The sequence below is a fragment of the Lithobates pipiens genome, unplaced genomic scaffold (genome assembly GCF_037356315.1).
Source record: "Lithobates pipiens isolate NorthernLeopardFrog02 unplaced genomic scaffold, aLitPip1_a1.2 Scaffold_61, whole genome shotgun sequence".
NCBI classification, from domain to species: Eukaryota; Metazoa; Chordata; class Amphibia; order Anura; family Ranidae; genus Lithobates; species Lithobates pipiens.
The window spans coordinates 2,305,784-2,322,676 of record NW_027507883.1 but is presented as its reverse complement, the minus strand read 5'-3'; the positions used below and the strand labels follow the sequence as shown (position 1 = coordinate 2,322,676).

Here is a 16,893-nt window from a genome sequence, read left to right as displayed (position 1 = left end):
AAGGGGCGCATCCAGGGGGAGGGGACACATATGCGGGAATGTCAAGCCCTTCCAGTACAGCGCATTAGGTATCACTCAGACCCCCCAAAGTGCAACTCCCCCATCTAAGGTGAATACTCCAGAAGGGAAGATGAGCCGCCCTGGTCTGTACATGAAAGAACCTGCTGCCAAGGGGTTGGGGCCATCATCCCTTCCTCCAATGGGAGATGCCACCGGAATGACAGCCCCGTGTCCTGTCAAGTGGTGCCCCTCTGACAATGTCGTTGTGGTATATGTGGAGCATCCAGGGAGAGGCAGGGACCACCCACACAGTGAGGGGTAAAGCCTCCAAGGGGGACCGGTGTCAGACAGGAGGATAGCGGTGTCTTGTACAAGTTGGTTAATTAGACAAGTCATCCAGTGTGTTCCTGTGAGCAGCGGAAAGAAAGGTCAGTAAGGATTATGAAAGGGTGGGGGCCAGGGAGTGCATAAAACTGCCACCAGATGACCGGGGCAGAGAGGGCAAGGGGATGAAACTCAGATCTGGTAGGTGGGGGCGGGGGTGAGGAGTGTCCCTCATATTACTCACGTTGGCCATACCTTGAAGCTGAGCGCTCTGCATACCCAGGACATTCTTCTGTATAATCTAGCCTATCTGTATACATTAGCCTGTCTTTTGTACACATTAGTCGGTCCTCTGTATACACTAGTGTGTCTGTATACACTAGTGTATACAGATAAGCTAGATTATACAGAAGAACGTCCTGGGTATGCAGAGATGGAGGCTAGGGTATACAGAGAGAGAGGCTAGAGTATGCATACTTGCTAGTGTATACAGACGGACTAGTGTATACAGTAGACCGGCTAGTTTATTTAGGGAGGCTAATGTGTGCAAAAGACAGGCTAGTGTATACAAATAGGCTAGATTATAGAGAAGAACATCTTGGGTATGCAGAGAGAGAGGCTGGGTTACACAGAGAGGCTGGTGTATGCAGACTTGCTAGTGTATACAGACGGACTAGTGTATAGAGAGGCTTGGGTATACAGAGAGCTAATGTATAAAGAGCAGCTAGTGTATACAAAAGACATCCAAGGGTATACAGAGAGACTCGTGTATGCAGAAGACCGGCTAGTTTATACAGAGAGGCTAAAGTGTACAAAACACAGGCTAGATTATACAGAAGAATGTCCTGGGTATGCAGAGATGGAGGCTAGGGTATACAGAGAGAGAGACTGCGTTACACAGAGAGGCAGGAGTATGCAGACTTGCTAGTATACAGATGGACTAGTGTATACAGTAGACCGGCTAGTTTATACAGAGAGGCTAATGTGTAAAAAAGACAGGCTAGTGTATACAGATAGGCTAGATTATACATAAGAAGGTCCTGGTTATGCAAGAGATGGAGGCTAGGGTATGCAGAGAGAGAGGCTTGGTTACACAGACTTGCTAATGTATACAGACGGACTAGTGTATACAGAGGACCGGCTAGTTTATATAGAGAGGCTAATGTGTACAAAAGACAGGCTAGTTTATACAGATAGGCTAGATTATACAAAAGAACGTCCTGGGTATGCAGAGATGGAGGCTAGGGTATACAGAGAGAGAGTGAGGCTGGGTTACACAGAGCGGCAGTAGTATGCAGACTTGCTAGGGTATACAGAGAGAGAGGCTAGAGTATGCATACTTGCTAGTGTATACAGGCGGACTAGTGTATACAGAAGACCGGTTAGTTTATACAGAGAGGCAAATGTGTACAAAAGACAGGCTAGTGTATACAAATAGGCTAGATTATAGAGAAGAACGTCCTGGGTATGCAGAGATGGATGGCTAGTGTATACAGATAGGCTAGATTATACAGAAGAACGTCCTGGGTATGCAGAGATGGAGGCTAAGGTATACAGAGAGAGAGGCTAGAGTACGCATACTTGCTAGTGTATACAGATGGACTAGTGTATACAGAGGACCGGCTAGTTTATACAGAGAGGCTAATGTGTACAAAAGACAGGCTAGTGTATAAAAATAGGCTAGATTATAGAGAAGAACGTCCTGGGTATGCAGAGAGAGAAGCTGGGTTACAAAGAGAGGCTAGTGTATGCAGACTTGCTAGTGTATACCGGTGGACTAGTGTATACAGAGAGGCTTGGGTATACAGAGAGCTAATGTATAAAGAGATGCTAGTGTATACCGACGGACTAGTGTATACAGAGGACCGGCTAATTTATACAGAGAGGTGAATGTGTACAAAAGACAGGCTACTTTATACAGATAGGCTAGATTATACAGAAGAACGTCCTGGGTATGCAGAGATGGAGGCTAGGGTATACAGAGAGAGAGAGAGAGGCTGGGTTACACAGAGAGGCAGGAGTATGCAGACTTGCTAGTGTATACAGATGGACTAGTGTATACAGTAGACCGGCTAGTTTACACAGAGAGGCTAATGTGTACAAAAGACAGGCTAGTGTATACAGATAGGCTAGATTATACAGAAGAAGGTCCTGGTTTATGCAAGAGATGGAGGCTAGGGTATGCAGAGAGAGAGGCTTGGTTACACAGACTTGCTAGTGTATACAGACGGACTAGTGTATACAGAGGACCGGCTAGTTTATACAGAGAGGCTAATGTGTACAAAAGACAGGCTAGTGTATACAGATAGGCTAGATTATACAGAAGAACGTCCTGGGTATGCAGAGATGGAGGCTAGGGTATACAGAGAGAGAGGCTAGAGTATGCATACTTGCTAGTGTATACAGGCGGACTAGTGTATACAGAAGACCGGTTAGTTTATACAGAGAGGCTAATGTGTACAAAAGACAGGCTAGTGTATACAGATAGGCTAGATTATACAGATAGGCTAGATTATACAGAAGAACGTCCTGGGTATGCAGAGATGGAGGCTAAGGTATACAGAGAGAGAGGCTAGAGTACGCATACTTGCTAGTGTATACAGATGGACTAGTGTATACAGAGGACCGGCTAGTTTATACAGAGAGGCTAATGTGTACAAAAGACAGGCTAGTGTATACAAATAGGCTAGATTATAGAGAAGAACGTCCTGGGTATGCAGAGATGGAGGCTGGGTTACACAGAGAGGCTAGTGTATGCAAGCTTGCTAGTGTATACAGACGGACTAGTGTATACAGTAGACCAGCTAGTTTATACAGGGAGGCTAATGTCTACAGAAGACCGGCTAGTGTATACACATAGGCTAGATTATAGAGAAGAACGTCCTGGGTATGCAGAGATGGAGGCTAAGGTATACAGAGAGAGAAGTTGAGTTACAAAGAGAGGCTAGTGTATGCAGACTTGCTAGTGTATACCGGTGGACTAGTGTATACAGAGAGGCTTGGGTATACAGAGAGCTAATGTATAAAGAGATGCTAGTGTATACAAAAGACAACCAAGAGTAGACAGTGAGGCTCGTGTATACAGAAGACTGGCTACAGAGAAGCTAATTTGTACAAAAGACAGGCTAGTGTATACAGATAGGCTAGATTATACAGAGGAAGGTCCTGGGTATGCAGAGATGTAGGCTAGGGAATCCAGAGACTGTGTTACACAGAGAGGCTAGAGTATGCAGAAGACCGGCTATTTTTTTTTACAGATAGGCTTGTGTATACAGAAGACAGTCTGGGGAATTCAGTGAGGCTAGTGTATGCAGAGAGGCTGGGACACCGAGACTATTGTAAAAAGAAGGCAGGCTAGTGTATATAGATTACGGGCACCTGTATACAGAAGACAGAGAGGCTAGTCTATATTGAGTGGCTGGTGTACACAGAGAGATTAATGTATACAGAAAAGCTAGCGTGTAAAGAAGACAGGACTTTATTTTTTGCTAATGCAACTACTTTTGAAACATATAAAGTGCTTTTTTCATATTTTGGTGCTGTTAAAAAGTGGTGTGTTGTCAGTGGTGATATCAATGTGACAGTTAATGTGGAGAACTACAACTATTCAAAATAGAGCAAAAGAGTGCTAAGTTTATTTTGTTAAGTCATTGACTGATAGACGTTAAGTAATTGGCCGTTATTGGTTTGGCAGTACATGGTTTATTTTGATGTAAGATAGTTTTATTCTCTACTTATAGCCGTGTTTTAGACGACTTTATTATTAGCATTATTCGCATTATTCATATATATTATGCAGAGTGTAAGTATTGCAGTGAGACGATATTGCTTTTAAAAGATTTGTATTATTATACATAGCATTGTTAGCAGACCAATAGGACAATTTACATGGCTTAATATTGCAGAGCGTAATTTATCAGGAAAGAGATCCAAAGCGTTAGTTGCAGTAGCTTCATAAAACTGAGAAATCGTTGCATTACTCTAAATTTAAAATATGTTCCGGTTGCACTGAAAAGACGATATTAGATGAGTGATCTACACATTTCGTTTACTATTTCACTATACCGGCTAAATGTTAATATGTTAATATGTGCTGCGTGTAAGGTAGAAATTAGATGGTTTAGTGTGAGCTGGTTTACCAGGATTTAGAGATAGTAATTAATCTGTTTATACTAGTATATAAATATAGCAAAATAACTATAACGGGTTTAAGTGGAAATACACGAAATAACAGCAACAACGTGTGTAGGTTTTTATCAATCAAGTTCATTACGTGTCTTTAATCATGTAGTGATATTGGAGCACAAGGATGAGCAAGCATAATAACTAACAGAGGATGACATGGCAAAAAGACAAACTGCATTAGAAATGTGAATATGAATTAGAGTTGAAATGCCAATCTCCACGGCTACGTACAGCAAAGTGTGAGCTACGCAGCTAAATATTCTGCAATAGCAGAGATTAAGTATTGCAGTCGAAATGGGATCGGAAGCGTTAGTTGCAGTAGCTCCAAAATGACTGAGAAATCATTTCATTACTCTAAATGTAAAAGTTATCCCGGTAGCACAGAGTGGACTGATATTAGATGAGTGATCGTTCTAGTACAAATTCAGTTTCCTATAGCAGAGAGATACCAGCTAAATGTGAGACGAGCAATTAAACTGTTCACGGTAGCTTTGCATTACTCTTAAATATCAGTAACGACTAGGTTTCTATCGGATGAGAAAGTATAATAACTGGCAAAGTATGACATGGCAAAGAGACAAATTGCATTAGAGATGTGAGATGGACATGAAATGTCAATCCCCATTGGTTACTTACATGTAAACGCGGCTACATACAGCAAAGTGTGAGCTAAGCAGCTAAAGGGTATTTAAGAGTAAATTGACGTAGCTTGAAAATTCCAACGTGTAAATCGTTCCATTAAATATGTTACGCACGAAGACGGCTTACACTGACTGTTTTCCGTTTCCATTGGTCATCGGCATAATGTATCAGTAACCATGAACATTAATAGTGATAGACAGCTTACATTAGGATGTATGCATGATGTGAATGTAAAATGAATGTAAAATAGTTGCATTATGTGTTATTAATGTAATCAAACTGTATTGCTATGCTTTGCTACTGCAACCACTTCTCAATCAAGTCCCACTGCTTTTCTCACTTTTTGCCGCTGTTAAAAAATGTGTTGCAAGTGTTATGTGTTACAAATGGTTATCAGTGTGACAGTTAATGTGGAGAAGAAGTATAACAAAATAGAGTCAGAAAGAGAATCCTATTGCATAGAGGTAGCGAGAGATGGTTGCATTAATCTTAATGTGCAGTGTGTAAAAGGTTTTAAAAAGATGGTTTTGTGTGACTTTTGCTTTAACGTAAAATTAGCTGTAGACATTATAATTTGTTACAATGATTTAGAGATAGTAATTTCTATAAAATAATAATAATAAGTATAGCAAAACAAATTAGGAAAATTTTGAGGCAGTATGTATAGGTCGAGATATAGTGAATACACAAAAGGGATCAAGGGATAGTAGCAAAGTCAAGGGATAAATGCAAAGGTACTCTATTTAACAGTAAATTGACGTAGCTTGCAAATTCCAACGTGTAAATCGTTCCATTAATTTTGCTGCGCACGAAGACGGCTTACACTGACTGTTTTCCGTTTCCACTGGAAAGAGAATCCTATTGCATAGAGGTAGCGAGAGATGGTTGCATTACTCTTAATTTTGCTTTAACGTAAAATTAGCTGTAGACATTATAACTATGGTTAGGTTTACAATGATTTAGAGTTAGTAATCTCTATAATATAATAATAATAAGTATAGCAAAACAAATTAGGAAAATATTGAGGCAGTATATATAGGTCGAGATAAAGTGAATACACAAAAAGGATCAAGGGATAGTTGCAAAGTCAAGGGATAAATGCAAAGGTACATTATTTAAGAGTAAATTGACGTAGTTTGCAAATTCCAACGTGTAAATCGTTCCATTAATTTTGTTACGCACGAAGACGGCTTACACTGACTGTTTTCCGTTTCCACTGGAAAGAGAATCCTTTTGCATAGAGGTAGCGAGAGATGGTTGCATATGGCAGAAAGACGGCTTACACTGCTTTTCTCACATTTTGCTGCGGTAAAAAGAAATGTTTTGTCACTGTGTTTTAACTGTGACAGATAAGGTGGAGAAAAAGAAGTAATACAGAAAATAGAGTCAAACAGTGGAAACTTTATTTGTCATGACAGCTGATACTTGGTTGAGCAATAAAACTGTTTTATTTAGATGTAAGACTAGTTTTATTCTCTACATATAGGGTTTTCAGAGAGTTGTATAATATAGGCGACCAATAGGACATTTAAATGGCTTAATATTGTAGGGAGGAAGTATCGCTGTTCAAAGGTAAGAGATTGAAAGCTTAGCTTGAAAATGGCCGAGAAATAGTTGCGTTAGTCTAAATTTAAAGGATATGCCGGTACCAATGAGAAAGCTTATATTAGACTAGTTGATGTTTGCATTACACAATCCTATTATTATTATTATTAAGATCCAAGTGCAGAGAGATACTCAGTTAATGTCAGAGATACTCGGTCAATGTCAGAAAAGCAATAAAACTGTTTACATCGCTAGAGAGCGATATTTACATTACTCTTAGTATGTGCAGCATGTCTGGTAGCAAATGGATGGTTTTGTGAACATTTTGCATTAAGGTACAATTAGCGGTAGAACTCATCGAAGTGAATAGATTTAAGCGGATTTTGAGATAGTACTCTCCATTTCTAATAAGAAATATAGAAAAATAAGTCAGGATGGTGTGTCAGGACTGTCACATACTCACAGTCCCGTTACAAATATGCAAAATAGAGCAAAAGAGTACATGGTTTATTTTGATGTATGATAGTTTTATTGCATGCTTGATGTGGATGATTAAAATCGTGTAGTGATCTATATTTAGCATAAGAATGAAAAGGCATAACATGGCAATGAGACAAACTCCATTAGAGATGTGAGCTAGATGAAATGATGAAATGTCTCTGTATAGCCCAGATTGTCTTTTGTTATCACTTAGCATACCCTCTAAATTCACTAGCCTTCTCTATATACACCAGCATGTTTACACTAGCCGGTCTTCTGCATACAATAGCCTGTCTTCGATGTATATCGAAGACAGGCTATTGTATGCAGAAGACCGGCTAGCCTATGTTCTGAATACACTAGCCCGTCTTCTGTATACATTAGTCTCTCTGTATAAACTAGCATCTCTGTATACCCCAAACTGTCTTCTGTAAAACCTTGTCTCTCTTTATAGCCTGTCTAGCCTTTCTTCTGTACACACTAGCTTCTCTGTATACACTAACCAGGCTTCTATATACAATAGCTTCACTCTATGCACTAGCCTCTCTGTATAATCTAGCCTCTCTATATACCCTAGATAGTGTTCTGCATCTCCGTAGTGGTAGCCTCTCCGTAGAAGCCAGCCTTTATTCTGTATTCACTAGCCTTTCTTCTGTATGCTGTAGTCTTCTATATATACTAGCTTCTCTGTACACCCTTGCATCTCTGTAATACACTAAACCCTCTGTATACCACAGCCTGTCTTCTGTATACACTAGACTGTAAACACTAGCTAGAATACACCAGCCTGTCTTCTGTACCCACTAGAATCTCTGTATACACTACCCAGTCTTCTGTATAGAATGTCAGCTTTCATGTATACCCTTTCTGTATACACTAGCTTCTCTATATGCCCTGTCCTTTCTGTATACACTCGACTCTCTCTATACACTAACCTCTCTATATACACTAACATCTTTGTATTTGTCTTTAAACTAGCCTCTCTGTGTACCCCAGCCTCACTGTTTACTCTAGCATCTCTGTATACTCAAGCCTATCTACATACACGAAACCTGTATTCTGTATTCACTAGCCTTTCTTCTGTATGCTGTAGTCTTCTATATATACCAGCTTCTCTGTACACCCTAGCACTGTAACAGTGCTAGGTTCCTGTATTACAGAAACAGAACACCAGCAATAAGGTGTATACTGTGCAGGAGGCACACAACACCGACTCTAACTTCTGCACTGCAGATGCATGTATTGCAGAAATTGAACACCAGTAATAAAGGGTAGCTTCAGGTGTGTACTGTGCAGGAGGCACATAACACCCACTGTAACAGTGCTAGGTTCCCAAGCAGTAAAGACACTGTCCCTGCCTATCGTCCTCTTTCCCTGACCACCGCAACACACTATACAAGGCCGCCGTGCTGGCGGCCTTATATAGTGTGGGGTGTGTACTAAACCCCCCTGAGCTATAATTGGCCACAGGAATCCTGCCTGTGGTGAATTGTGGCTCTCCTCACACAGGATGTCACATCTGTTCTTATTATATAGAACCTATTATGCTCCTCGTAAACTTTTTCAGTTTGGCCGAACGGCCGGACGCAAGTTGCCCCCGGTGCGGGAACATGGGGGGAGACATGATGCACATGTTTTGGAGATGCCCGAAGTTGATCCGCTACTGGACAGAGGTGACAGGAACCATTGATCGGGTGGTTGGAACCTCCACCAGGATGGGGGCGAAGTATTGTCTCCTGGGATTAGTTGAAGGAGTTGGAAACTCGGGAAGTAGCCAGATGGCAGTTCTGAGATGCCTATTTCAGGCAAGGAAACTGATTGCCCAACCCTGCTTAGCCTCCAATGTTGGCAATGACTTGGTTTTTTTCGCTTGTTTCCCAAGATGACCATGTTGGCGTTTGTCAAGATGGTTGAGAGTGCCCGAAGAGATCGCCTATGGCCCCATCACCTTGAAAGTGCCTGATCTTGTCTGATCTCGGAGGCTAAGCATTGTCGGGCCTGATTAGTAACTGGATGGGAGACCAACTGGGAATACCAGGTGCCGTAGGATTCTTTTTATGTTGTTGGCGTTGACATGGGTTTTTTTTTCCGCTTGTTTCCCAAGGTGATCATCTTGGCATTTGTCAAGAGGGCTGAGAGAGCCCAAAGAAATCTCCTACGGCCACATCCCCCTGAAAGCGCCCGATCTCATCTGATCTCAGAGGCTAAGCAGGGTCCGGCCTAGATAGTATTAAAGGTGCCGTAGGAATCTTTTTATATTGTTGGCTTTGACCTGTTTTTCTTTCGCTTGTTTCCCAAGGTGACCATTTTAGCATCAGTCAAGAGTTTTGAGTATGTCCCAAAGCGTTCGCCTGAGGTCACATCACCCTGAAAGCGCCCGATCTCAGAGGCTAAGCAGGGTCTGGGTCAGATGGGAGACCGCCAGGGTCTATGTTGTTGGCGTTGACCTTTTTTTTTTCACTTGTTTCCCAAGATAACCATCTTGGTATTTGTCAAGAGGGTTGAGAGTGTCTAAATAGAACACCTATGGCCACATCACCCTGAAAGCGCACAATCTCATCTGATCTCAGAGGCCTAGCAGTGTACGGCCTGGTTAATACCTGTATGGGAGACCATCTGTGAATACCAGGTGCCCAACAAGAGGGTTGAGAGTGCCCAAAGAGATCATCTACGGCCCCATCACCCTGAAAGCGCCCAATCTCATCTGATCTCAGAGGCTAAACAGTGTCGGGCCTGGTTAGTACCTGGATGGGAGACTGCCTGGAAATACCAGGTGCCATAGGCTTCTTTTTTTGTTGTTGGTTTGAACTGTTTTTTTCGCTTGTTTCTCAAGGCGACCATCTTGGCGTTTGTCAAGAGGGTTGGGCGTGTCTTGAAGAGAACGCTTACGGCCACATCACCCTAAAAGCACCCGATCTTGTCTGATTTCAGAGGCTTAGCAGCATCAGGCCTGGTTAGCACCTGGACGGGAGACTGCCTGGGAAGACCAGGTGACATAGAAGGATCTGGCCTGGTTAGTGTCTTGATTGGGAGATCGCCTGGGAATTCCGGATGCCGTAGGATTCTTTTTATGTTGTTGGCTTTGACCTGTTTTTTTTCCCTTGTTTCCCAAGGTGACCATCTTGGCATTTGTCAAGAGGGTTGAGAGTGCACAAAGAAATTGCCTACGGGCACAACACCCTGAAAGCGCCCAATCTCGTTTGGTCTCAGAGGCTAAGCAGGGTTGGGCCTGGTTTGTACCTGGATGAGAGACCTCCTGGGTTTTCCAGATGCCGCAGGCTTCTTTTTATGTTGTTGGCGTTGACTTGTTTTTTTTGTTTGTTTCCCAAAGTGGCCATCTTGGCGTTTGTCAAGAGGGTTGAGCGTGCATTTGATCTCAGAGGCTAAGCAGGGTTGGGACATGGTTAGTACCTGGGTGGGAGACCGCCTGGGATTTCTCGATGCCATAGGCTTTAGTTTTAAGTTGTTGGCATTGACTTATTTTTTTATTTTTATTATTCTTTTATTAAGTAGAACAACATAAATATAACAGTCAACCATACAGCATGACCCAGGGTCACAATTACACGCTAACAAAAAATAGGCAGCCAAATATTTCTGGGTTCTCAGAGGGGAGTCCTACAGTTTCATGCAGAAAATAGAGAAACCCCACCTCCGACATGTAGTACAGTATAACTAGTGAAGCTCCGTTCGGACAAATGTAATCATGGAGAACAACTGGGACCACAGCGAGCCAGCTTATCATGACCTACGTGAACTAGAGTAAAATATGAGCCGGTCATGTCCAGAACCCTGGGGTTCTTCTGGGTCCCGAAGGCTAGTAAGGAGACAAGGCATAGTCAAAAGGGAGGACGGGGGAAGAAGAGAGTGCAAAGACGGAGAGAGAGGAGGTGAGGGGATGGCGACGGGGAAAAAAAGAAAAATAAAGACAAAAAGGGAGGGGGGGAATGCCACCCAGGGCAGACATGGCCTACGTAGGTAAACGTTAGATGTTCAGTCGTTTTCTGGGACGGAGGCACTGCTCACCTCCCGAATGTAGTCTCGAGTACCAGTGAAATACCTCCAGGGCCTCCATGTAACACTAAATGCCTCTTCAGTGTTGTGAAGGGTGGCGGTCAATTCTTCCATCCGGAGAATATGATTGACTTTGGAATACCACAGCACCTTGAATGGGGGCTGAGGCTGCCTCCACAGTGCGGGAATGCAGGCCCGGGCGGCATTCAGGAGTTGCATTGTGAGGGTTTTTTTGTATTTTCGAACAGGCTGTTCGGTCAAGTGTAGAAGGCACGCTACTGGGAACCCAAAAGTTCCTCAAGGTCGGGCATGCCCAGAAAAGGTGTCCCATGGTCCCCATATCTGAATTTCACCTCCAACAAACATCCGGGATCGATCTATCCATTTTATTCAGAAGGTATGGGACTCTATACCAGCGTGAGACTATCTTGTATCTTCATATTGGTTTGCGATGGAAGCTTTATGTACTAAGGTCAGGATCTTCCCTATCTGTTGTGGGGTAAATGTGATGCCTAAGTCCCTCTCCCATTTGTGGATAAATGGTGGGGGTCGACTCCTCCTCCTGACTACTCAATAGTTTGTACAGGAGGGAGAGGGTGTGTCGCACAGGTTCCCTTTTGTGACAGATGGATTCATAGGGTGTCAGGTCTCTAGGAGTGTAGGGGGCCCTTTGTATGGCCAGAAGAAAGTGACAAAGTTTATAAGCACTAAACAAGTCAAGCGGAGGGTCAGAAAGCTCGGCGACAGTTTGCGTGGTCGGGAGCCCTCCCGTGGGCCACACCTCTCCCAGATGCTGTTTCCCCACCACTGTCAACTGTCGCAGTTTCTTGTTGGTAAATCCCGGTGGGAAGTCTGGATTACCTATAACCGGAGTCATTGGTGATGGCAGGGGAGCAATGTGTGTGCAGCGGAACAACCTCCGCACAACAGCCAACCTAGCTCCCACTACGGGGTGACCTCTGAGGTCTTTTGGTAGGGAGGACAGGAGCCACGGGGAGGTCAATAGGGGAATGGATCCATCCTCAATCTCCATCTCCACCCACTGCTTGTGTGGGCCATTACAATGCCAATCAACGACTCTCTCTAGCAGAGTCACTCTGTAGTATTGTCTGAGATCTGGGAGACCCAGACCCCCCTTGTCCTTTGGTCTGGCAAGCAATTGCAAACGGGCTTTGGGCAGTTTGCGCGCCCAAATAAAGTCCCGGAGCAGCACCTGCAGTTGTCTGAAAAAAATTGGGGGTAACCGGATCGGTAATGTCTGGAACATGTATAAGATCCGAGGGAGGGCCATCATTTTGAATGCATTACAGCGCCCGAACCAGGTCAGTGTTAAAGCATGCCAGTTTCCCAAATCAGATTTCAGTCTATCCAGGAGAGGGACAAAATTAAGCAGGTACAATTGCGCTAAATCCGCTGCGATGTTAACGTATAGATTATTCAGCCCAGTAGAATGGAAAAGAGGTGCGGAGCCTCTTGGCCTCACCATCCGGGACCGATATATTCAATACAGCCGACTTGGCGCAATTGTTTTTATAGTTTGATAGGCTGCCGTGTCGCTGTAGAGACGCAAGTATTTTGGGAAGCAAAATGTGTGGATTGGAGACGGAAAAAATTAGATCGTCAGCGTACGCCGCAATTTTGTGGTGTGCCGAGGGTTTGGATATGCCAGTAATATTCGGGTCATTCCAAACGTGACACATAAGTGATTCCAGTGTCAGAATTAAAATTAGGGGAGACAGAGACCACCCCTGCCTCGTCCCATTAGTGATGGGGAAAGAGTCCGAGCACCACTCGGTCACCCGTACCGCTGCCGATGGCGTGGAGTAAAGCGACATTACCCAGCTCATCATGTTGGGGCCAAGACCTATATGTTCCAGGGTGGCCTGCATAAAGTGCCAAGGTGACCATCTTGGCGTTTGTCAAGAGGGTTGAAAGTGCCTGAAGAGATTGCCTACGGGCACATCACCCTGAAAGCACCCGATCTCGTTTGATGTTGGAGGCTAATAGAGTCGGGCCTTGTTAGTACCTGGATGGGAGACCGCCTGGGAATACCAGGTGTCGTAGACTTCTTTTTATGTTGTTGGCGTTGACCTGTTTTATTTTCGCTTATTTCCCAAAGTGACCATCTTGGTGTTTGTCAAGAGGGTTGAGAGTGCCTGAAGAGATTGCCTATGGCCACATCACTCTGAAAGCACCCAATCTCATCTGATCTTGGAGGCTAAGAAGAGTCGGGCCTGGTTAGTACCTGGATGGGAGACCACCTGGGATTACCAGTTATTGTAGGCTTCTTTTTATGTTGTTGGCGTTGATTCGTTTTCTTTTTTTTTGCTTGTTTCCCAAGGTGACCATCTTGGCATTTGTCAAGAGGGTTGAGAGTGCCCAAAGAGATCGCTTACAGCAGCATCACCCTGAAAGAGCCCAATCTCGTCTGATCTCGGATGCTAAACAGTGTCGGGCCTGGTTAGTACCTGGATGGGAGACCGCCTGGGAATACCAGGTGCCATAGGCTTCTGTTTTTTTTGTTTTTTTATTTAGTAGTATGCGACATACAATGCAAAGGCAACTTCACAGAATGTGTGATACAAATAGTTACAAACAAATGATCATATTGCATGGATATCAGAGCCAATGGTAAGACGTCTGAGGAAAATAGCACGTGTACAGCTTTGCGGTCATATCAAGATGAGATTAAAGCTCCATCTCGTTGGGATCCTCTACCACTTAAAATATTATTGATACTAGCCCTGCTACCCTCGAAGAGTTTAGATATCCATAGATAGGGGAAGAGTATTGTGTAGTAGTCAAATGGGGTCGGAAACATACCATTTTCTTTTCCCTTTTTTGAGTTAAGAAGGGAAATAGTAGAACTGAAAGGAGGGAGAAGGGGAAAGAGAAGATTGGGGAAGGAAATGGCAGAAAAGGAAAAGAAGGGGTAAGGGGGTGTCGTGGGTAGAGTGGATAGGATGGGGTCCCCTCCCAGGGAGCAAGAGACGCCCTCGGCTCACCAGCTCATCAGCTGTCCAACGTTTGGAACAGCGATCTCCAACGATCACCATGAGCTTACTATGTCTCGCGGAGGTATTCTTCCGAAAAGCGAAACTGGGTCCAGTAGAACCATCTGTTCCCATGCTCCTCCGTTTTATCCCTCATTGTGGCAGTCAGGTCTTCCATTCGTTCAATATCATTTACCCTTGTGAACCACTGGGTCACCATTGGAGCAGATTGCTCTTTCCACTGACTTGGGATGCAGGCCCTAGCTGCATTGAGGAGATGTTTAAGTAAGGACTTATGATAACGCTTTCTCGACATAGGAGTTAGATTGAGAAGAACTGCTGCGGGATCATTGGCTAAGGAAATGTCTGTGAACTTGTGGATGAGTCTCAGGACAGGCTGCCAGAATGTTTGTAATTTAGGGCTTTCCCAGAAAATGTGGAGAATGGTGCCACATTTGGTCCACAGCAACAGCAGCGGTCAGATTGACCGGGGAATATTTTGGCCAACACCACCGGTGTACGATACCAGCGTGTGATCAGCTTATATGAGATCTCCTGACATTTACTGCAGAGTGACGACTTTTGGGCGAAAAAGAGTATTCTGTCCTTCTGTGGTTTGGAGAATGTAGTTTGTAAGTCCCTTTTCCATTTAGCTAGGAAGGGTGGATCCGTGGAGGATTGTGCGTCTGTCAGGATTTGGTAGGACCTAGAGAGGGAACCACGAACTGGGCCATCATCCAGGCAAAGTTCCTCGAAGGGGTGGAATTGTCTAGAGAAGAACGAATGGTTAGGTAGTGATCCGAGGAAATGGATTAGCTGTCTAGCTCTCCAGCTATCCAATGCAACAGGTACTTGCTCTAGCAGTATGGTCCCCATGGGAATCAAGCCCGTGGGTCCAAGAAATAGGGCTGCTCTCAGAAGCCCTTTCGGGGCTTGCCTGGTAAAGGCCTGGTCAGACAGGCCCGGAGGGAATCTAGGATGTCCAATAATTGGGGTCATAGGAGAAGGGAAGTTAGTCAGGTGGGAAAGGTGAAAAAAACTATCCATCTCGGCGAGCGAGGGGCCAATTAACGGGTGAGTAGTCACACAGGGCTCCAATGGCCTCCCCGCCCAAGGCAGACCAGCCAGTGGAACCCGCGCCATCTCCTGCTCTAGCTTGACCCATAGCTTCAGTTCCCCATGCCGGTGTCTTATCACATATGGTCCCCCATCGGATAGTGTCCGCTGTGTACTGCGCATTCCGAAAATTGCCGAGCATGAACGGCGCCTGCGCACTGAGTCCAGGTTCTATCCCCACTATCCAAGTGGACATAGAGTAAGAATATAAAAGAGCCGAGCGCAGCGAGGCAAAGCCCGAAGCGTGGCGAGCGAAGCTCGCCTGCAAGGGACCCTCTAATATTCCCAACCCTATGTCCGCTTGGATGGTGGGGCTACCACCTCCACTCACCGCGCAGGCGGCGTTCAGCTTTGGAGATTTTCCGAAGCTTCGTCTGCTCCGTACTGTGCATGCGCAGTACGGCGCGGACACTATATCATGACCGGACAGTATATGGCAGAACACCGGCACCAGTCAACCACCGGTGTCATGTGCGTCGCTGTGTAATATAGAGCAGGGTCCGGGAAGCCAATACCTCCCCGCAATTTCGGTCGCAATAGCATTGCCCTACCAATACGCATATGTTTTCCGCGCCAGAGGAACTTGATAAAGATTGAGCGAACCGCATGAAAGAAAGTCTGGGGTATTTTGATAGGTAAGGCTTGTAGTAGATACAGAAGTCGTGGCATCGTGTTCATCTTCAACACATTACAGCGTCCGAACCATGACAGAGCTAGTGGGTCCCATCTTTTAAGGTCCGCTGTAAGCCCATAGGCTTCTTTTTATGTTGTTGGCTTTGACCTGTTTTTTTTGCTTGTTTCTCAAGGCGACCATCTTGGCGTTTGTCAAGAGGGTTGGGCGTGTCTTGAAGAGAACGCTTACGGCCACATCAACCTGAAAGCACCCGATGTCGTCTGATTTCAGAGGCTAAGCAGCGTCAGGCCTGGTTAGTACCTGGATGGGAGACTCCCTGGGAAGACCAGGTGCCATAGAAGGATCTGGTCTGGTTAGTGACTTTTTTTTTTTTTAATTCTTTATTTACGGATTGCAGGTAATACAGAGACAAACTGTAAAAGACATAGATCCCTCAGTTTTCCAGGTTAACAAAAATACATAGTTAATACTTTGTGGGGGACCGGGGGAAACCTAACAACTTATGTCAGCAGCAGCCCCAGCCGTGGCTAGGCCACCACATTATCCCACTCTAATGATCTGGCACCCCAGTGTCTACTTATAAACCAGGGCAGTCCCCGGGGCGATCCCCCTCAAGGCCCAAACTGAGGGGCCTCTAACATCGGTCACCTTCATTCTACTGGTCAAAGAGCTCAGCCGGGACCACCCCGAGGGCCGCCAACCCCTGGCTGGGAAATCGAGGGAACAAAACGAAAAGATCCTTGCAATCACCATGTATTTTAATTATACTTGGGAGTTAGGGGGTAGGGAAAGAGGGGGGAGCAAATGGGCAGGAGAAGGGTATGGGGGTAGAAAGAATGAAAGTTATAGGGGGCTAACAGTGCTACGAGGCAGACGGGGGAGAGAGTGAACCAGGGTGGTATACGAGAAGGGAGAGAAAGAAAGAGGACTCCGATGGGTTCCCGCGACCGGACCCTTCCC

At 44.8% G+C, this 16,893-nt stretch overlaps 4 pseudogenes; all 4 read left to right on the top strand.

The window, feature by feature from the left end:
* Positions 1 to 9,107: 9,107 nt before the first annotated feature.
* Positions 9,108 to 9,226, top strand: LOC143958722 (5S ribosomal RNA; annotated as a pseudogene).
* Positions 9,227 to 9,842: 616 nt separating this feature from the next.
* On the top strand, positions 9,843 to 9,961 carry LOC143958774 (5S ribosomal RNA; annotated as a pseudogene).
* A 3,396-nt stretch (positions 9,962 to 13,357) lies between these two features.
* On the top strand, positions 13,358 to 13,476 carry LOC143958370 (5S ribosomal RNA; annotated as a pseudogene).
* A 104-nt stretch (positions 13,477 to 13,580) lies between these two features.
* Positions 13,581 to 13,699, top strand: LOC143958669 (5S ribosomal RNA; annotated as a pseudogene).
* The last annotated feature ends 3,194 nt before the right edge of the window (positions 13,700 to 16,893 follow it).